General features: G+C 38.4%; 1 pseudogene; it reads right to left on the bottom strand.

The window, feature by feature from the left end:
- Window positions 1–17,232: 17,232 nt before the first annotated feature.
- Window positions 17,233–19,627, bottom strand: LOC133081918 (52 kDa repressor of the inhibitor of the protein kinase-like; annotated as a pseudogene).
- Between the last annotated feature and the right edge of the window lie 959 nt (window positions 19,628–20,586).

Below are 20,586 nucleotides of genomic sequence, written 5' to 3' on the forward strand. Positions count from 1 at the left end.
TGTCTATTCAGGTATTCCAGAGATGCAGAGTACATCAAATTGATTGTGGAGCTTTAATCCGCTGCTCCTGAGGATGCTGGGAGAAATTTCCCTTTCTCTTCTTTGTTCGGACAGCACCTGGGGTTCAGCTTTGGACTTGGCCCTGACTCTGCGTGTAGGTCGCCTGAGGACGTCTTTTGGGAAGTCTGAGGTCTTCTGCCAGCATTCAGTAAGTGTTCTGTAAGAGTTGTTCCACATGTAGATGCATTTTTGATGTATTTGTGGGGAGGAAGGTGATCTCCACATCTTACTCCTCCGCCATCTTGAACGTCCCCCCTGGTATTCTTAATAGGATATTTTTATTATCAGTTATTTGTATTATAAGCCCATAGTGTAATAGGCTTTCTAAGCATGCTGTAGTATGTTTTATTTTATGCTTGTAATCACCCTACCTTTCCTCTAGGTATTGAGTGGCCATATAATTGCACTTTCTTATACTTCTTAACTGGTCACTTTTTATCAAATGGGATAATAACTTATTGATTTAATACTATGGGTGCTTATGCAGCAGTACTTCCTAGTACTGGGTGAATTAGAAAAACCCTGCCCTCGTTTAGTAAATAGCTTATTTTGCTCTCTGGTCTACTGCCTTCACTCCGCGTGTATTTTTTTGTCTCCTAGCATTAGACTATATAGACACAACTGTTTACCCTTATACTTTTGCTGTCAGCCTACTAAGAAATGAGTGAGCAGGTGATCAGGCCTTCCTATAGTTGTTTCTAATTCTTTTTCCTGATACTATAGACCCGAGACATCAAATAGATTTCATCTCAACTTCCAACCCAAACAATTTGTAGTAGCTATGTAACCAGTCTAGCTCAATAGGAAATCATGCCATAATTGATTAGTGATGTCTACCATCAGCATATGATAGGAGAAATTCAGGACACAGGCTAACCTCATTATAGGCTATGGGAACAAGAACAATAGACCTCAGGAGAGGAATAGAAGGTGGTAATTAAGGGGTGAGAATAACTATATTTCCTTAACCTGAGCATTCTGTGTTTGCACACTTTTAGATGACTCTATTCTTTCTCCAACACACCACATGCTTCTGAACACAGTGACAGGAGGTGGGGGTGGGGTGGAGGCAGGGAGGAAACAGGAGTTTATATCCTCTTTGGCTGAAAGTCTCTTCCTACTTGGAATCCAAATTTAAAAGATTTTCCTTTTGTAAAGTGCTCTGATACCTCCTGGGTAACACAATGAAATATAGACCACCACCATCCAAGGCAAAGTAGTTTGGGATATTACTATTTAAATACTTCATGCTCAATATTGTTTGCATTAAATATGCATAAAATATATAATTCATAAGACTTTATAAACACCATTTTTCTGGTACCTATCAATACTCCTGGTAGGCAGCTATTTACTATTTAGGATGTTTACCTGGGTGGTATGATCCAATTTTCATTCCTGAGGGATCTGAACTCTCAGTTGCCCTACTTGCATAGTTTCATTAATGGACCATTATGCTTTACCTGTGGGCATACTTGTAGAACAACAGAACACCCCAGGAGATTCCCCCAAGTTCCCTTCATGGTCATCTCTGCTGCACCATGTTTCAGCACCTTTACTCTTCTACATAATGTCAATCACCCAGCAAAAACCATAACCTAATTTTTTGCTTGGTTGCCTAGTGGGCCCCAGATGGCCAAGTGTCAAACTTAACTTCCAGCCACTGAAGGCACAAATAAATTGCATGAGCAGAGTGGTAAGTGTCTTGATCGGCCTCTTATCATACTACTATGTTTCCCTCAACCTGCACCTATGATCTCTTGAGGATTTTCCTATGACTAGGTGAGTAAAGGGAAAATTTAAGCCTAAGTTATAGATGCTGGTCCCCGTCAAAGTGGTCTCTTACAGTATTATAGCCTCACTTGGACCTGCTCCCCCTCTTCCTGAGACCTCTTTGGTATTATCTGCATCTCACATGTTGCCTCTCCCTATGGATTTTAGTCTCTGGACTACTGTTCTCAAGTCCTGCTTTTTTCATTTTTCTTCTGTCTCTGATTCTGACTCCCACCGCTTTCTGGCTTGATTCCTTGTATATCATTGAAATTTGATTGTAATCATCTTACCCCTGATCCTGCGTTAGCCAACAAAGCACTCTAAAAACTAACCACAAGGTTGGAAAGGCTCCTTGCTATACTCTCCTGGCTCCTGAAAACTATATCACAACTAATTTGATTACCTGTTTAATGATATCATGGTCTATCTTTTATTTTCTGCTAACCACTCATCATTTAGGAAGAAAGATTTCAGGTTACCAGACACTAAATACTTAAGAGTTATTCATCATTTATTATCAGTAAGCAATTTACTCTCAAGATGATTTGTTAAGGCCCAGACTAGCTATGGAACCAGGCCCGCCAAGAATTTACATGTTAAATTAGAAGTCTAAAAGTGTTCTTGTCCTCTTTCCAAATATAGAGATAAACACTCGTGATAATGTGGGCATACATTCTAATTAATTAGTCAAAAGTTGTATTGTATAGAAACAGCAATACTTTTTATCCCAGAAAAAGTACTGATGGTAGTTAATAAATAAGAATTATATTCTCATTTTCAGTAATCAGAAAAATAGCTTGAATAGAACAGATGAATGGTTTTCCACAGCTGAATAAAAATCAAAATAATTAACATAGTGTTATAAAAGTTCACTTCAGAAGCTAGCTATTTTTAGGGCTCTGTCCTTGCAATTAATTATCCCAAGATATCCTACAAAAATAAATAAATAGAAGAATGAATGAAAACTGCCATGAACAGCTCCAACTACTTATTCTGAATAAGAATGAAAGATGCATGGGCTTGGGGCTTCCCTGGTGGCACAGTGGTTAAGAATCCGCCTGCCAATGCAGGGGACACGGGTTTGAGCCCTGGTCCTGGAAGATCCCACATGCCACGGAGCAACTAAGCCCAAGTGCCACAATTACTGAGCCTGCGCTCTAGAGCTCGTGAGCCACAACTACTGAGGCCTGCACACCTAGAGCCGGTGCTCCACAACAAGAGAAGCCACCACAATGAGAAGCCAGTGCACCGCAACGAAGAGTAGCCCCTGCTCGCTGCAACTAGAGAAAATCCATGCACAGCAACAAAGACCTAATGCAGCCAAAAATAAATAAAATAAAATAAATTAAAAAGATGCACGGGCTTGGAAAAACAAAGTGAGAAACAGACCAAAATATTATTCAAGCCACTGTCTACATAAAGCATACCAGCAAAGTGTACAAACCACAAAGCTATGTCTTGAAGAGCAGGGATTCCCTACATTAAAAACATCGTCAGGAAGTCCTGGCTAATTGAAAAAGGTAAAAGAATTCTTTGCAACAACCTGAAAAGAACTGAGTAAAATCTGTTGTCACAGAAAGCATAGAGTTCATTAATTTCCCATCTCCTGAAGGTAGAAGTCAATTGACTGTAAACAGGTCTTCCAAGCTTAAAGATTTATTATTTACCTACTTCTTGTAAATAGCTTAGCATCGTTAAACAGAGTAACAAGGCACAAAATTCAAGACTAAATTAGGTCACATAAACAGTGTTCTTCTGGATATTGGCTCAAATAAATACACATCAATCAAATAAGTACCAAAAATAGGGGTATGACCCTGAATCTATCAACGAAGTGACATTTTTAAAATACTGTCATCAACCAACAAGAGAGCAGAATGTTCCAGTTCAGAACAGCTGCTCTAATGCTAAAATGGATTTTGGACACATTGCACGTTGCAGGTTTCTTTGGAGAAACATGACCAGGTAGAAAACCTTTGAAAACACAAATTGTAATTATGTTGCTGTGGGAAATTCTGGATTCTACAGCCATAGATGGAAACCAAAGTATGATCTACAAATGCATTTCCAGATGTTTGCTGACCATCTCCACTTATGTGTCCTAAATGTATCTTTAATTTAGTATGCCCAGACTGGACTCACTGTTTCTCCCCTCAGAGCAAACAAATGAAGAAAATTTTAAAACAAATGGCTCAGGACTTCCTTGGTGGTGCAGTGGTTAAGAATCCACCTGCCAATGCAGGGGACATGGGTTCAATCCCTGGTCTGGGAAGATCCCACATGCCGTGGAACAACTAAGCCCGTGCACCACAACTACTGAGCCTGCACTCTAGAGCCCGCGAGCCACAACTGCTGAGCCCACACGCCTAGAGCCCATGCTCTGCAACAAGAGAAGCTACCACAATGAGAAGCCTGCGCACCGCAACAGAGTAGCCCCTGCTCGCCGCAACCAGAGAAAGCCCACGCGCAGCAACAAAGACCCAACACAGCCAAAAATAAATAAATTAATTAATTAAAATGTCTGCTGTACTGCAAAGTGACTCAGTTATACGTATATATACATTCTTTTAAAAAAAATTTAAAAAATAAAACAAACCGCTCTTCTCCTCCTCACTTGTTTCTTATCTGGGTGAATGGCGTCAATATTCATCCAGTCACTCACACCAGACACCTGGGAGTCATGCTTGATACCTCCCTCTCTCTTGCTGCCTATATCAATCCATCACCATATGCTATTGATTCTGCCTTCAAAATAGCTCAAATTTGTCCTGTTTATCAGCATCGACCAAGTTCATCAACATCTCTGAGTTTCTCTACTGCAAAAGCCTCATAAGTAGTCTCTGTCACCCACTTCAAACCCCTCCTATTTATTCTCCGTGCAGCAACCAGTGTGATTTTTTTTCCAAAAACAAAAATTTGGTCAAATCACACTGTTGCTTAAACTCTTCTCTGGTTCCCCATTGCTTTTACGGGGGGAAAAAGCCACATTATTCCAATTCCGTCAACTCAAATGACATAAAAAGTTAAAACCAGTTATAATAAAAATTAGATAATGGTGAAACCTAGAAGACACCCAAAAGAATCCATGATGTCCATGGCTGCAAAACTATATCCAAGTTAAAATGCATGGGCTTGGGGTCACCATTGACATAGCAGGTCAAATTCAGGTAATTTGAAATAGCTCATCATGTTAAACTGTGACTTGGGTAGAATCATCCATGAAGTAGAACCCAGGTCTCTGTAATTTCTGATTAAGATCCCTAATCTGTAACCATATTATAGTCACGAATCTTTGACCCTGTAACAATATTATGACCACAAATCTCTGACCAAGTAAGTACAGCCCACCAGAAATGGTCTAACTCTGCTCTCCTAGTAGTGTAAGTGATTTTGCAAACCCAGTAGGGCTGCCAGATAAAATACAGGACACCCATTTTAATTAAATCTCAGTTACTAAAGTTATTTGTTGTTCACCTGAAATTCAAACTTAACTAGGTATCATATTTTTATTTGCTAAATCTGGCAACCCTAATAGCCAATAAGATACAGAAATAGGTATATAAATATTGAAGCAAACCAAACCCTCAGTAAATAACTGTTCTCATTTTAGGAATACACTTTGGTATTATCTTGATAATCTGTGTGTTTGCAATTTAAGGTATTTGAGACATTTAATAAAAATTGACCTATTAGAGATTCTAAAATTATATTTTTAATTTGAAATGTTTAAATATCATTAAATACTGAAAGGAGTAAGAGAATTTTGTTATGTGTATATACAAAGTTTGAATGCTCATCAGAATGTAATTTAGACCATTATAATTTTGGGTTATTAAATTTATCAGCATTACTATAGGACTTAGAAACATTTTGCTTATTAGGTATGTAAGATTACCCTGTCAAGTATTTGAAATGTTTATGGGAATCAATTTATTAAATTTCCAAATGTATTTAAGGTAAAAAATTTAAGGGAAAATCTACTGAGTTAAAGAACAAGTGAAAGTGTTTTTTAAAATTTTATACAAAAATACCAGGTTTATGAATAGAATAACAAAGCTTTACGTTGAACTTAAAGGCTTAAGGAAAAACTTGATTTTAAACTTAGAGTTTTAATTAGTGAATATTAATGTAATCACAGCTATGTGTAGCTTCACTGTCTACCCCAGTCACACTGGCCTTCTTTCAGGCTTCTCTAGACAGCTTCCCACCCCAGGTATTTGCCACAAGTTGTTCCCTGTCTTCCTTGAGGCTACCTATGCTCCCACCCCACCATCACCTAATTAACTCCTTTTTTGCGTTTCAGATCTCAGCTAAAACTTCCAAACTTTCTAATTAGGTCAAACCTCTCATTACACACTCCTCCAGGATAGGAATAAGAGACTATTAGCTGTTATGGTTATTATGGCTGTTGTTTTAATTTTTACCTCTTACTTTTCCGTCCTAGCACTTGTCTTAGTTATAAATTTACATTAATTTTTGCCATTAATTAGGTTCTCTTCATAAGCTCCACAAAGGTAAAGACTACATTTGTCTTTATTCACCATTTTATTCTAGGTAGATGGTAGAGTCTGCAACATACTAGCCACTCAATAAATTTTGTGGAAAGAAAAGAGAGGCAAAGGTAGGCAAAGACAGATCCTGTTCTGTTTTTCTCAGGGGGTGAACTGTGGGATTGAAAACCTGCATAAGAAGCACATCTACTCACCCCTCTCCTTTCCCTCCTTACAGATCCAGGCCTTCTCTCCCCTATATGGACAGAAGGGAAGTTTATACTCTGAAGAAATTAAACAATTTAGGGACACCAGGCTGAAAACAAAGGACTTGAGTGAAAGTCTAAATACTGAAAGGGAACTTCCCTGGCAGTTCAGTGGTTAAGGCTCCCTGCTTCCACTGCAGGGGGCACAGGTTCAATCCCTGGTGGGGGAAACTGAGATCCCGCATGCCACGGTGCAGCTGAAAAAAAAATGTTAAGGCCATTAAAGAGAAAGACTGAGAAACTATTCAAGATTAAAGGAGACTAAACAAAAGTAATGAATTATCCTGAACCAGAAAAAAAAATTTTTAATAAATAAATAAATGGCAAGGAGCCCCAGCATTCCCCTTTCCCTGCTTGGCTCCAAGAATGCTGTTAGCCAAGTTTATATCTATCACCCAGGAAGAAAGGGGCACTTCTCTCTGAAGTGACAGATACTGACAGCTGGGCCCTTCATAACTCTCCTACAGTGCAGACTACCAGTCAAAACCACCACTGATAAACAAGGAGCTTATAAGTTTTTTGTGCACAGCCATTAAATACAATGAGAGCAAATCTAAAGAAAGTCTCCAACATAAAGACCAAGATAAGCAAACAACTCAGTGGAACTAGACAACCCATAAAGTAGAAAAAAACTTCAAAATATTTATAATTAATAGCCTGAGAGATTAGAAATAATTGTTGAATCTATGAAAATATTGAATCCAGGATATTTTTTTAAAAGAAAAACAACGATGATTAGAAATTAAGAGTGAGCTCTTGGAAACTTAAAGCATCCTGGCCACATTTTAAAATCCATTACAGGTGGTGAAAGATAAAGTTGAGAATATTTCCCAAAAGTAGAACTGAAGAAAAAGAGATAGAATAAAGTGAGTAAATGTAAGAAAATTAAAGAATCAGTTGAGGGGAACCAACACCCAAATAATAGAAGTTTCAGAAATAGAAGATAGGAAAAACATAGGGGTAGGAAATCAAAGAAATAATACAAGAAAAATTCCCAGAACAGAAGGATATGTTTCCATATTAAGAACACCCACTTAGTGCCCAGCGTGAACTATTATACCAAGTGTTAAATCAGAATACTTTCTCAGAGATGCGAAGTACCAGAAAAAGTTATCCCCCATAAATCCTTCCAAGTTGGAAAAATTCAAACTCGGGCTCTTCCCTCCTGTGTTTCTCCTTTACTCTCACACTACTACCACACTCACACTTCTGACACCAGAAATGTGGCTTTTCCCCACACCACCAAGCAATTCTCCCACAGGAGCCCAGCATTTTACAATTCAACTCAATTCTGACACCATCCACAGGGAGATAGCAGCAGATCCCACAGGTTAAGAGCTCAGCCCCACAAGACTGCCCCCCACTTCAGATGCCAACAGCAAGTCCAGGTTGTCACCTGTGCTTCTGACTGTTTATAAACCGGAGAGTCCAAAGATTTTGCGTTCAAGTAATTTGCTAGAGCAGCTCACAGAAGTCAGAGAAACATTTTACAGTGGTTCCCCCCTTATGTGAGGGGGATACGTTCCAAGATCCCCCCAGTGGATGCCTGAAACTATGGATAGTACCGAACCCTATATATACTATGTTTTTTCTTATACATATACACCTATGATAAAGTCTATTGTGTAAAGTAGGAACAGTAAGAGATTAACAGCAATAACTGATAATAAAATAGAACAATGTACTGTAATAAAGCATAGTCTCATTGAAGCCCAGAGGAAAACTCAATGGTGGAAAGAATTTTAGAAGAAAAGACTTCTTTTTATTTTATTACTATTTTTAATTTCTGAATACAGTAGTCCCTCCTTATTCCCAGGGATGTGTTCCAAGACCCCCAGTGGATGCCTGAAACCATGGATAGTACTGAACCCTATATAGACAATGTTTTTTCCTATACATACACACCTATGATAAAGTTTAATTTATAAATTAGGCACAGTAAGAGATTAACGACAGTAACTAATAATAGTAAAATAGAACAATTACAGCAATATACTGTAATAAAAGTTATGTGAATGTGGTCTCTCTCTCTCAAAATATCTTATTGTACAAATATAATGCCTTTTCCATCTTAACTAAGTACTTACTTCACACTGTGGCCATAACTTTTGCAGTTTGAAGTGTGACAGAAAAACTAGCATGAATTTCTCTTTTCTTCTTCACAATTTCATGGATAGAACATTTGTTCTTACTGTAGAGCTTAGCAACCTCAAGCATACGATGTTTTTTCTTTCCTTCTTAAGTTGAGAACTTTCACCTTTTCACATAAAGGAAGCACTTTGTGGCTTCTCTTTGGTGTATCTGAATTGCTAACATCACTACTCTTGAGCTTTGAGGCCATTATTAAGTAAAATAAGGGTTACTTGGACACAAGGCTGTGATACTTCTACAGTTACTCTGATAATGGAGCCAGCTACTAACTGACTACGGGCAGGCGGGATACTCTGGGCGAAGGGATGATGCATGTTCTGGGCGGGACAAAGATCAATAATGCGAGATTTCATTGTGCTACTCAGACCGGTGTGCATCTTAAAACTCATAATTGTTTACTTCTTGAATTTATCCATTTAAGATTTTCAGACTGTGGTTGACCCCAGGTAACTGAAACCACGGAAAGTGAAACCGCTTATAAGGGTAGAGGGGACTACTGTACTTATTAGATTACTGATTTATTACAAAGGATATTAGAGGATACGAATCAACAGCCAGATGAAGAGATACTTAGGGCAACATCCAGAACAAAAGAGCTTCTATCCCAGTGGAGTTTGGGGCCCCGGCTGGGCAGCATATGGATGCATTCTTGTTCACCAAACTGGAATCTCTGTAAATCCCATTCTTTTGGGGTTTTATAGAGGCTTCATTACACAGGTGTAATTGATTCAATGATTGGCCATTGGTGATTGAACTCAATCTTCAGCCCATCTCCCCCCCAAGAGGTCGGGGGCAGGACTGAAAGTTCCAACACTCTATTCCCAGGGTTGGTTCCCCTGGCAACAAGCCCCCACCCTTTCGTGACACAAGGGCTTTCCTAAATCACCTTATTAACATAACAGGAGACACCACTGTTGTTCTCAACACTTAGGAAATTTGGGAAATTCCAAGGGTTTTAGGAGCTCTGTGCCAGAAAAAGGGGATAAAGATCAAATATAAATTTATTATTATAAATCACAACATGACACCTTCTTAGCAAGCTATTTGAAGATGGGCTGCACTAAAACAAGTAAACCAAAATTGAGTGAGAAGTGGAGTCCAGGAAAGTGGGGATCAACACAAGAAAGAGGTGAAGAAAATTCACCTCTTAGCAAGCTATTTGAAGATGGGCTGCACTAAAACAAGTAAACCAAAATTGAGTGAGAAGTGGAGTCCAGGAAAGTGGGGATCAACACAAGAAAGAGGCGAAGAAAATTCCCCCACACAATGATGAAGGAAAGCCCCCAGGATGGCAGTTGTGGAACTGGCTTAGAAAGGAACCAGTCCAGATAGACGTGAAGAAGGTCTGAGCCGGGAGATGCAGGATATGAAAGGTGGGGAGAAGAGAGGAGCAAGGGAGAGATCGGGCTGCAAGAACACCGGTCAAGGGGTTTTAGCTATCTGGTAGAGAGTCTAGGGAAAATGTAGGGAGCAATATATAAATAAAACAAAGAAACAGAAAACAAGGGAATTGTTAACTCTATGGAAAGTAAAACTGTACAATTTTTTTTGAATTTTATTTTATTTATTTTTTATACAGCAGGTTCTTATTAGTTATCTATTTTATACATATTAGTGTATATATGTCAATCCCAATTGTATAATTTTTAATAGTCACAGTATGACTCGGCAATGCACAATAATCAAAATAATGTTTGCATAGATAATACTGAATTTATTTTTTTAATTGGAGTATAGTTGCTTTACAATATTGTGTTAGTTTCTGCTATAGGGCAAAGTGAATCAGCTATACATATATCCCGTCTTTTTTGGATTTCTTTCCCATTTAGGTCACCATACAGCATTGAGAAGAGTTCCCTGTGCTATACAGTAGGTTCTCATTAGTTATCTATTTTATACATAGTAGTGTACATATGTCAATCCTAATCTCCCAAATCATCCCACCTCCCCCCATCCCCCCCGGTATCCATACGTCCATTCTCTACGTCTGTGTCTCGATTTCTGCTTTGCAAATAAGTTCATCTGTATCATTTTTCTAGATTCCACATATAAGCAATATTATATGATATTTGTTTTTCTCTTTCTGACTTACTTGTGTCTAGGTCCATCCACGTCTCTGCAAATTGCACAATTTCGTTCCTTTTTATGGCTGAGTAATATTCCATTGTATATATGTACCACATCTTCTTTATCCATTCTTCTGTTGATGGACATTTAGGTTGCTTCCGTGTCCTGGCTATTGTAAATAGTGCTGCAGTGAACACTGGGGTGCATGTATTTTTTGGAATTACGGTTTTCTCTGGATATATGCCCAGGAGTGGGATTGCTGGGTCATATGGTAGTTCTATTTTTAGTTTTCTAAGGAACCTCCATACTGTTCTCCATAGTGGCTGTATCAATTGACACTCCCCCCAACAGTGTAAGAGAGTTCCCTTTTCTCCACACCCTCTCCAGCATTTATTGTTTGTAGATTTTTTTGATGATGGCCATTCTGACCGGTGTGAGGTGATACCTCATTGTAGTTTTGATTTGCATTTCTCTAATGATTAGTGATGTTGAGCATCCTTTCATGTGTTTGTTGGCAATCTGTATATCTTCTCTGGAGAAATGTCTATTTAGGCCTTCTGCCCATTTTTTGATTGGGTTGTTTGGTTTTTTTAATATTGAGCTGCATGAGCTGTTTATATATTTTGGAGATTAATCCTTTGTCCATTGATTCATTTGCAAATATTTTCTCCCATTCTGAGGGTTGTCTTTCATCTTGTTTATGGTTTCCTTTGCTGCACATATAATATTGATTTTAAAATTATAACTAATGAGAGAATAGGGATATAGGTTTGGCGGGAGGGCATAAGAAAAATAAATCCTGTTTTCCATAGTTGCAATATAATAGCTGCATAAATGTAAAAAAAAATAAACAGATATAGATGCAAATTGTTTAAAAAATATGGAAATGAAACTGAGTTCCCCTAAAACCCAAGTTCTCCTGCCAAGTTTAGGATTAACCTCTCTATCCAAAACTTTATTCCCTTTCTTGTCCCCTCTGACCTCAATCCTGTGTTACTTAAATACTAACCAACCAGAATCAGATGACTACAATTGCTGTTGTCGATAACATCGTTAACATACAGACTAAGGTTGTTTCTCCAGGACAAGATGAGCTGACAGACACCCCCCTGCCCCGCCCCCATCATAGACCACCAGACCAGAGACTTGTAAAGCATAGGCATCTTGACTGCCAAAACTGCGATTAAGAAATTTCACAAGACAATGATTAACCAGTTTCTTGTTTCTTCCCCATTAAAGAACTCAAAGACCAACTTGGAAACTTGGAGTGGATCTAAGGCTGTCTCCCACTCCCTTGCTTGGCACCCTACAACTAAACACTGTTCTTTACTTCATCACAACCTGGTGTCAGTAGATTGGCTTTGCTGTGCATCTGGCGAGCAAACCTGAGTTTGGTTTTGTAACAACAGAAATATATACCAGAGCAGGAAAAAATGCCGAAAGAGATAAAAGTGGTTGCCTCTGGAGAACAGGACTGGACTAAGGCATGGGGGTAAGGGATTCCTGTTGTTCTTTTCAAGACTTGTAATACAATTTAGCTTTTTAAATTGTGTAATTGGATATCTGATTTTTGGAAGAATTTTGTAAAATAAACTGAGTGCCTAACACTGTGCATGACAACCTTTTACTGCATGATGAATAATGGACATGTTCCCCATTGTAGTGAGCAGCATCCACATTGACTGCTACCTCTACAACCACCTAAGGACTGTGTTTGGGAACCTGAGTTTGAATTCTGACTATGCTAGGTACTGGCTAGGAGACCTCAGGCACGGGACTTCATCTCTCTGAGCCTCAGTTTCTTCAGCTGTAAAATGGAGATAATACCACAGCTCTTAAAGGGTTGTTGTGAAGAATTCATGAGTCACTAGTGAAAGCAAAAGTAATGATGCCATGTTCCTTCTTAGAAAACCTCAAAGACTCCTGTTGCCTTTGAAACGAAGTCAAACTCCTTCAAAGAACTCCACTGTCTATACTCAGCTCTCTTTTTTAATTGTATCTCCCACTACAATCCTACAGGCATTTTACAATCCAGCCATATCAGATTATTTGCCATTCCCCAAGTGCTTTCACATATGTACCTTTTTGCTTGCTAACCCTCCACCTGGAATGCCTCCTCTCACCTCCTCTCTGATTCTCCCCACCCTGCTACCTCACTATATCCACCTGTAGCAGTCCTGCCCTTTCCTCATTGCCCAGCTCAAACCAGCCTTCTTTTTGCAGACTTCCTTAAATTTCACCAGTCACAAGTCATTTCCCCATCCCCAATACTCCCGTTAGGCTCTGTAGCTCTACTGTTACCACAGTTCTTTGTACATAACTGCTGCTTCCTCCAGACCAGTGTTTTGTAGAGTGTGGATCAGAATTACCTGGAGTTCTTGGTAGCAATTCAGACTCCAGGGCTCCACCCCAGCCCTGTGGAATCAGAAGCTCTGCAGATGAGTGCTGAAAATCTGCATTTTCACCAGCTCTCCAGGTGATTCTTAGGCTTACTTAAGTTCCAGAACATTTGCCCTACACTGAGACACCCCTCAAAAGAATCATGCCTCATACTTCTGTGGATTTTTTCTCCCTCTGTATCTGTTGCCCAGGATATAGTAATCATTCAATAAACAAATTTAAATATTAATTTAATGTGGCCACAAGGGGATCTTGGAATGGAAGTCATAAATGCAAATCCCAAGAATTTTACAACACCTTCTCCAACTTAGTTTTCAGTGAATTTTACTCTAAAGGCAAGGGAAAGCACTCAAGATCTTAAGGATATCACAATGTATTATTCTCTCTTCTCTCCACATTTCCTAATCCACTATTAAGTTTTCAGAAATGTAAAACAAAAGGTATAGCTTTTAATTTCTACTATACTAGAAAAAGAACTGTGTAGCAATTCTTAAACAGAATGAGAATAATGTTCGTGCCCTTCATCCCTGCAGCTTTTAATATCTGTACACTATATTTAATCATCTGGGCCCCTTAATTTACTGACATTTAAATGATCTCAAATTAGATTTCCTGGAGCACTGTTCCAAATAAGTAACTTTTTCAGATAACGCAAGGTCTTATTAGTCGCAAATCATGCCACTGGTTGCCACTTGCAGCTTCTACACCTTCTTGAAAAATTACCCTATTTAAAGGATTTTTTTTCCATGTGGTCAGAATCTATATAACTATGTAACCATCTGAGTTTTTACATTTTAGCCAGAATAATATCAAAATAGTGTAACATAATAGAGAAGAGGCTTCTTTCTCATCCTTAGTGCAAAGCAAGTTTGAGCACTTTAAATTAAATACTTTACATTTAAGTATGTGATAATATTTTTATATTTATGCCATATTATTTTCACATATATCATTACATTTGGTCCTCAAAATATCCCTGTGAGGCTAACAGACTTGCTATGTATGCAGCTATGGTCAACTAATCTATGACAAAGGAGGCAAGGATATACAATGGAGAAAAGACAGTCTCTTCAATAAGTGGTGCTGGGAAAATTGGACAGCTACATGTAAAAGAATGAAATTAGGATACTCCCTAACACCATACACAAAAATAAACTCAAAATGGTTTAAAGACCTAAATGTAAGGCCAGACACTATAAAACTCTTAGAGGAAAACATAGGCAGAACACTCTATGACATACATCACAGCAAGATCCTTTTTGACCCACCTCCTAGAGTAATGGAAATAAAAACAAAAATAAACAAATGGGACCTAATGAAACTTAAAAGCTTTTGCACAGCAAAGGAAACTATAAACAAGACAAAAAGACAGCCCTCAGAATGGGAGAAAATATTTGCAAACGAATCAACAGAGAAAGGATTAATCTCCAAAATATATAAACAGCTCATGCAGCTCAATAGTAAAAAAACAAACAAAGCGATCCAAAAATGGGCAGAAGACCTAAATAGACATTTCTCCAAAGAAGACTTACAGATGGCCAAGAGGCACATGAAAAGCTGCTCAACATCACTAATTATTAGAGAAATGCAAATCAAAACTACAATGAGTATCACCTTACACTGGTTAGAATGGGCATCATCAGAAAATCTACAAACAACAAATGCTGGAGAGGGTGTGGAGAAAAAAGAACCCTCTTGTATTGTTGGTGAGAATGTAAATTGATAAAGCCACTATGGAGAACAGTATGGAGATTCCTTAAAAAACTAAAAATAGAACTACCATATGACCTAGCAACCCCACTACTGGGCATATACCCTGAGAAAACCATAATTCAAAAAGAGTCATGTACCACAATGTTCACTGCAGCACTATTTACAATAGCCAGGACATGGAAGCAACCTAAGTGTCCATCGACAGATGAGTGGATAAAGAAGATGTGGCACATATATACAATGGAATATTACTCAGCCATAAAAAGAAACAAAACTGAGTTATTTGTAGTGAAGAGGATGGACCTAGAGTCTGTCATACAGAGTGAAGTAAATCAGAAAGAGAAAAACAAATACCATATGCTAACACATATATATGGAATCTAAAAAAAAAATTGGTTCTGAAGAACCTAGGGGCAGGACAGGAATAAAGACGCAGACATAGAGAATGGACTTGAGGACACGGAGAGGGGGAAGGATACGCTGGGACAAAGTGAGAGAGTAGCATGGACATATATACACTACCAAATGTAAAATAGACAGCTAGTCGGAAGCAGCTGCATAGCACAGGGAGACCTGCTCGGTGCTTTGTGACCACCTAGAGGGGTGGGATAGGGAGGGTGGAGGGAGATGCAAGAGGGAGGGGATATGGGGATATATGTATACGTATAGCTTACTCACTTTGTTATACAGCAGAAACTAATACACCATTGTAAAGCAATTATACTCCAATAAAGATGTTTAAAAAAAAAAGACACATACACCCCAATGTTCATTGCAGTACTATTTACAATAGCGAGGTCATGGAAGCAACCTAAATGCCCACCGACAGATGAATGGATAAAGAAGATGTGGTGCATATATACAATGGAATATTACTCAGCCATAAAAAGGAACGAAATTGGGTCATTTGTAGAGATGTGGATGGACCTAGAAACTGTCATACAGAGTGAAGTAAGTCAGAAAGAGAAAAACAAATATCGTATATTAACACATACATGTGGAATCTAGAAAAATGGTACAGATGAACCAGTTTGCAAGGCAGAAATAGAGACACAGATGTAGAGAACAAATGTATGGACACCAAGGGGGAAAAGTGGCGAGGGGTGGTGGTGGGATGAATTGGGAGATTGGGATTGACATATATACACTAATATGTATAAAATAGATAACTAATAAGAACCTGCTATATAAAATAATAAATAAAACTAAAAAAAAAAAAGAATGTATGCAGCACAAGAATAAAACATGAATGCCAGCTCAGAGGCAATGAAGTATAAAACCAGAAATTGCTTCTTAATTCCTTTGTCAATTAAAAATAAATAAAAATAAGTTAAGAGCTTGGCCTTACAGTTTTTCATTTTTTGGTTTTTTTAAACAAAATTCACATTTTATTTAGGTTGAAATAAACTATACAAAATTGATTTTCTTCACCAAAAATAACAGCAATATTTTCTGTATTATTCCTAGATAAACCACAAAACACTTATCTTTGTAGGTTTTCTAGGTTTTGCTTGTAAATCAAGATGAGGCAGTAGATACAGTCATGGAAAAAGACAGAAGAAAACAGACAAATCAGTTGTCACTATCGATGATCTCTGATCCTGTCTTGACCATGAAACATAAGTGTTCAACATATACCTGCCAAAAAGCTTATGAAGATGTAGGCTCAATAAAGGAATGTAAACAGCAATAACCAGATGTGGAACAACAATGGCAGGCTCTTCCATTCAAACTTTAACTATAACTTGTTCCTTTAACTTCATTTGATAAAGACAAAATCTACACTGAAATCCTTGTATGGCGATTTCACACGTTTCTCTTACAGTCTGACAATTTTCTTAATGGTTCCTTACAGATTTTTAACAGCATACTAAAAACTCCTACTATTCAAAGGTCAGTCATGAGCTTCATTGTAACGTTTCATAAAATGTACTCCTTCCTCCCGTACTCCTCAAAGTTTATTTCTTCAAAGAACTGATAACTCAGTACCTGACAATTGGATCCACAGTGATAAATTTTATGTCTAAAATGACTTAATTAATACAATTCCAAACTGCCATTAACAAAGATCACACAGAGTGTAACATGGTACTTTCAGTGCTATCTTCTGGAAGAACAGTTAGGTCTCCAAAGCATGGGAGTTCAAACGGGCCATTTAAACAGGCAGATTATCAATGACTAACATACTCAATGGGAGGCCTACAGGTCAAGATATTCAGTGATTAAGTGGCCTACGTACACCTTACAACTTTTCTGTAAGATATTTTCAAACTTCTTACAGATTTTTTCAAATATCAAATATAAGAAAAAGCCTATTTTAAACGTCTCTTAAGTATTTCAATGGTCTCTGAATTATCTGTAGGAAGCTCTGACTTACTTGTATAGAGTTTGATATATGTATCCACCATTAAATCCAAATCATGTTTTATATCAAAATTTATGTTAAGCAAAGCCAAGTTACTTGAATTTTGGTCTGTCAAAGTGTTCCTCAGGTATGCTTTGAGACGCTTTTGCCCATTTTCATAGCATTCATTCTCAACCTTCATCACAGGAAGAATACATAGGACCTTCAGCAATGCATAAACATTAGGAAAAAACTTGATGTCTAGCAGATGAAGGGCGTCATAAATAGTGGATGGAAGTTTTATATCTTTCCCTCTGTGTTTCCACTTGATTCTCCAACACTGCAGCTCAGCAGACAGTGTGTCAGGGTTAGGTAAATCACTTCTGTACATGTCAGCATGATGCTCCTCCGATGTATTAAATTTGAGCTGTTTCATGACAGAAGGTACCAGAGATAAGCATTTAAGAGCTTTGAGGTGCTGTTCTGAGAATATATCTTTCAGTTCCTGAATAATGTGGTTCCACTGTTGGAACACTTAGAGTTTCTTTATAGTAACTCTCAGAGGTTAGCTGAGATTCCAGGTTACTATGCTGAGCTCTGTGAAATTTCCCTGGGAGTTTCATCTGAATACCAAGTTTGGTTGCCAAATTTGTGGCTTCCTCAAACGAAAATTCATGATAAACTTCGATATTTTCCATCACTTCATTTAGTGAATGCAGCACTGCAGTCAAACTACTGGCTGCAAAGAAGACATCAGAGGTTTGCCCCTGAAGATTTTTCCCAAAGGCTCTTGTAAAACATAGAACATTTTTAAGAACAACAATGGTAATGATGAAATCACAATCTATTACCACACTACAGAGTACAAATGCTCGGCCAGCTATACAGTTATTCCATCTAACATTTGTGTCACTATTTATACCATCTAAACACAAAACAAGTGCTTGTAGGAGGTCCACTAAGATTTCAAAAGCATCATGCCTGCCTGTCCACTGAGAATGGCAAATTTCCTTCAGTTCTTTGCCCCTTCCTTCATTGTTCTGAAAGAGGACAGAAATTACATTGTCAAACTCTAAAAGCAGTTGTAGTGATCGATGGAAAAAAGAACAAACTTCCTCAGCTGTACCTAATGCGACAGATACTCCCATAACAAGCACTGATTTTGCCAACAACATATTTAAGGCACAGGAAGAGCAGAGTGTGTAGGTAGCTTGGGGATATTTCCCTAAAAGTCTAGAAGCAACAACTTTCATTTTGGAAGAAAATCCACTGGACACAATGTAAGCCTGGCCACGACAGTACTCTACGTTTAATCCCCACTTCTCAGTTACCGTAGTGTGAAATTTCACAGCCAAAATTTCTGCATCAGCTTCATAAGGCAGGAAGCCCACAAATCCTCTCTCAGGTTGTGAGCTTCGTCAACAAACCTCACCAATACAGGCAGGTGCTCTTCCCCTGCTATGTCCACCACATCGTCAGTGACGATGGAAAAGAAGTGAGAGTCTCTCACTTCCCTGAGGGTTTCTTCCCAAATGCAGTTCTCACAGATCTCTAGCATCTGTTTCTGCTGTGTTTTCGAACAGAACAATGTGTTAACTGCTGTTGTCTCAAAGCGCCTTCTCAGAACCTCTTCACCAGAATTGATCTGGCACTCCAGCAGTGCTTGAAAGTTATCAGGAGTAAAGAGACCTTCTGGGATTTCATCAGCTTCATGTCCATCCAGAGGTATGTTCTGTTTTCCCATAAGAATCAAAATTTCAAATAAAGATTTTAAGTATTCTTTGTTTTCCTTCTCTTCAAAGGTTAAAGGTAAAATGTCTTCATCCTGCTCTTCACCCTCTTCTTCTGCACTGGGGTTCTGAGCATTGCTGTTGTTTATTTCCTTATGGTTTGGTTCCTGTTCAGAAGTTTCATCAGTTTTTTTTCTGTTTCAGTGTCGTGATTTCATCTTCACTCAATTCTTTTATTCGTTTTCTGTGTCTACTGTGTGGATTATTCAAATAGCTGGTAAGATCAAATATTGTTGGTATTGCATTATCTTGAAGAACTGTCCTATAAGGACTCTCCCAATGACTTCACAAGTATCTGCTTCAATTAGTTTTGAGAATAAAATAACCCAATCATTCTTTAGTTTTCTGATGCCTCTGCAAAATGTATAGTTCTACAGATCATAGAAGTCTCAAAGTGGCACACAATCGATAATGCTTATTTAGTTGATCAGGTGTTTTATCTTCTTAGTCTGCTCTCCTACAATTCTCCACCCACTTCTGGCATCTGGCTGGATCCCACGGGAACCTGATAAAGGCCAGGTCCGACTGCGTGCTCATCCCCGTGCAGTTGGGGGCCGCGCAGAAGTTCAGCATTGTCCTCTGCACGCCGGCCGGCCCAGCCCTCCCCTCCCTGCCTCCTCAGGGCAGCCAGCCCGCCCGTAGGGGCCGGAGAGGGGAGGCCTTACAGTTTTTAAAAAGACATTTCTGGTCTTGTTTATGGTTTCCTTTGCTGTTCAAAAGCTTTTAAGTTTCATTGGGTCCCATTTGTTTATTTTTGTTTTTATTTCCATTTCTCTAGGAGCTGGGTCAAAAAGGATCTTGCTGTGATTTATGTCATACAGTGTTCTGCCTATGTTTTCCTCTAAGAGTTTGATAGCGTCCGGCCTTACATTTAGGTCTTTAATCAATTTTGAGTTTATTTTTGTGTATGGTGTTAGGGAGTGTTCTAATTTCATACTTTTACATGTACCATCCAGTTTTCCCAGCACCACTTATTGAAGAGGCTGTCTTTTCTCCACTGTATATGCTTGCCTCCTTTATCAAAGATAAGGTGACCATATGTGCGTGGGTTTACCTCTGGGCTTTCTATCCTGTTCCATTGATCTATGTTTCTGTTTTTGTGCCAGTACCATACTGTCTTGATTACTGTAGCTTTGTAGTATACTCTGAAGTCAGGGAGTCTGATTCCTCCAGCTCCATTTTTCGTTCTCAAGATTGCTTTGGCTATTCGGGGTCTTTTGTGTTTCCATACAAATTGTGAAATTTTTTGTTCTAGTTCTGTGAAAAATGCCAGTGGTAGTTTGATAGGGATTGCATTGAATCTGTAGATTGCTTTGGGTAGTAGAGTCATTTTCACAATGTTGATTCTTCCAATCCAAGAACATGGTATATCTCTCCATCTATTTGTATCATCTTTAATTTCTTTCATCAGTGTCCTATAATTTTCTGCATACAGGTCTTTTGTCTCCTTAGGTAGGTTTATGCCTAGATATTTTATTCTTTTTGTTGCAATGGTAAATGGGAGTGTTTTCTCAACCCTCAGAATGGGAGAA

This window comes from Eubalaena glacialis, chromosome X, assembly GCF_028564815.1.
Source record: "Eubalaena glacialis isolate mEubGla1 chromosome X, mEubGla1.1.hap2.+ XY, whole genome shotgun sequence".
Taxonomy (NCBI): domain Eukaryota; kingdom Metazoa; phylum Chordata; class Mammalia; order Artiodactyla; family Balaenidae; genus Eubalaena; species Eubalaena glacialis.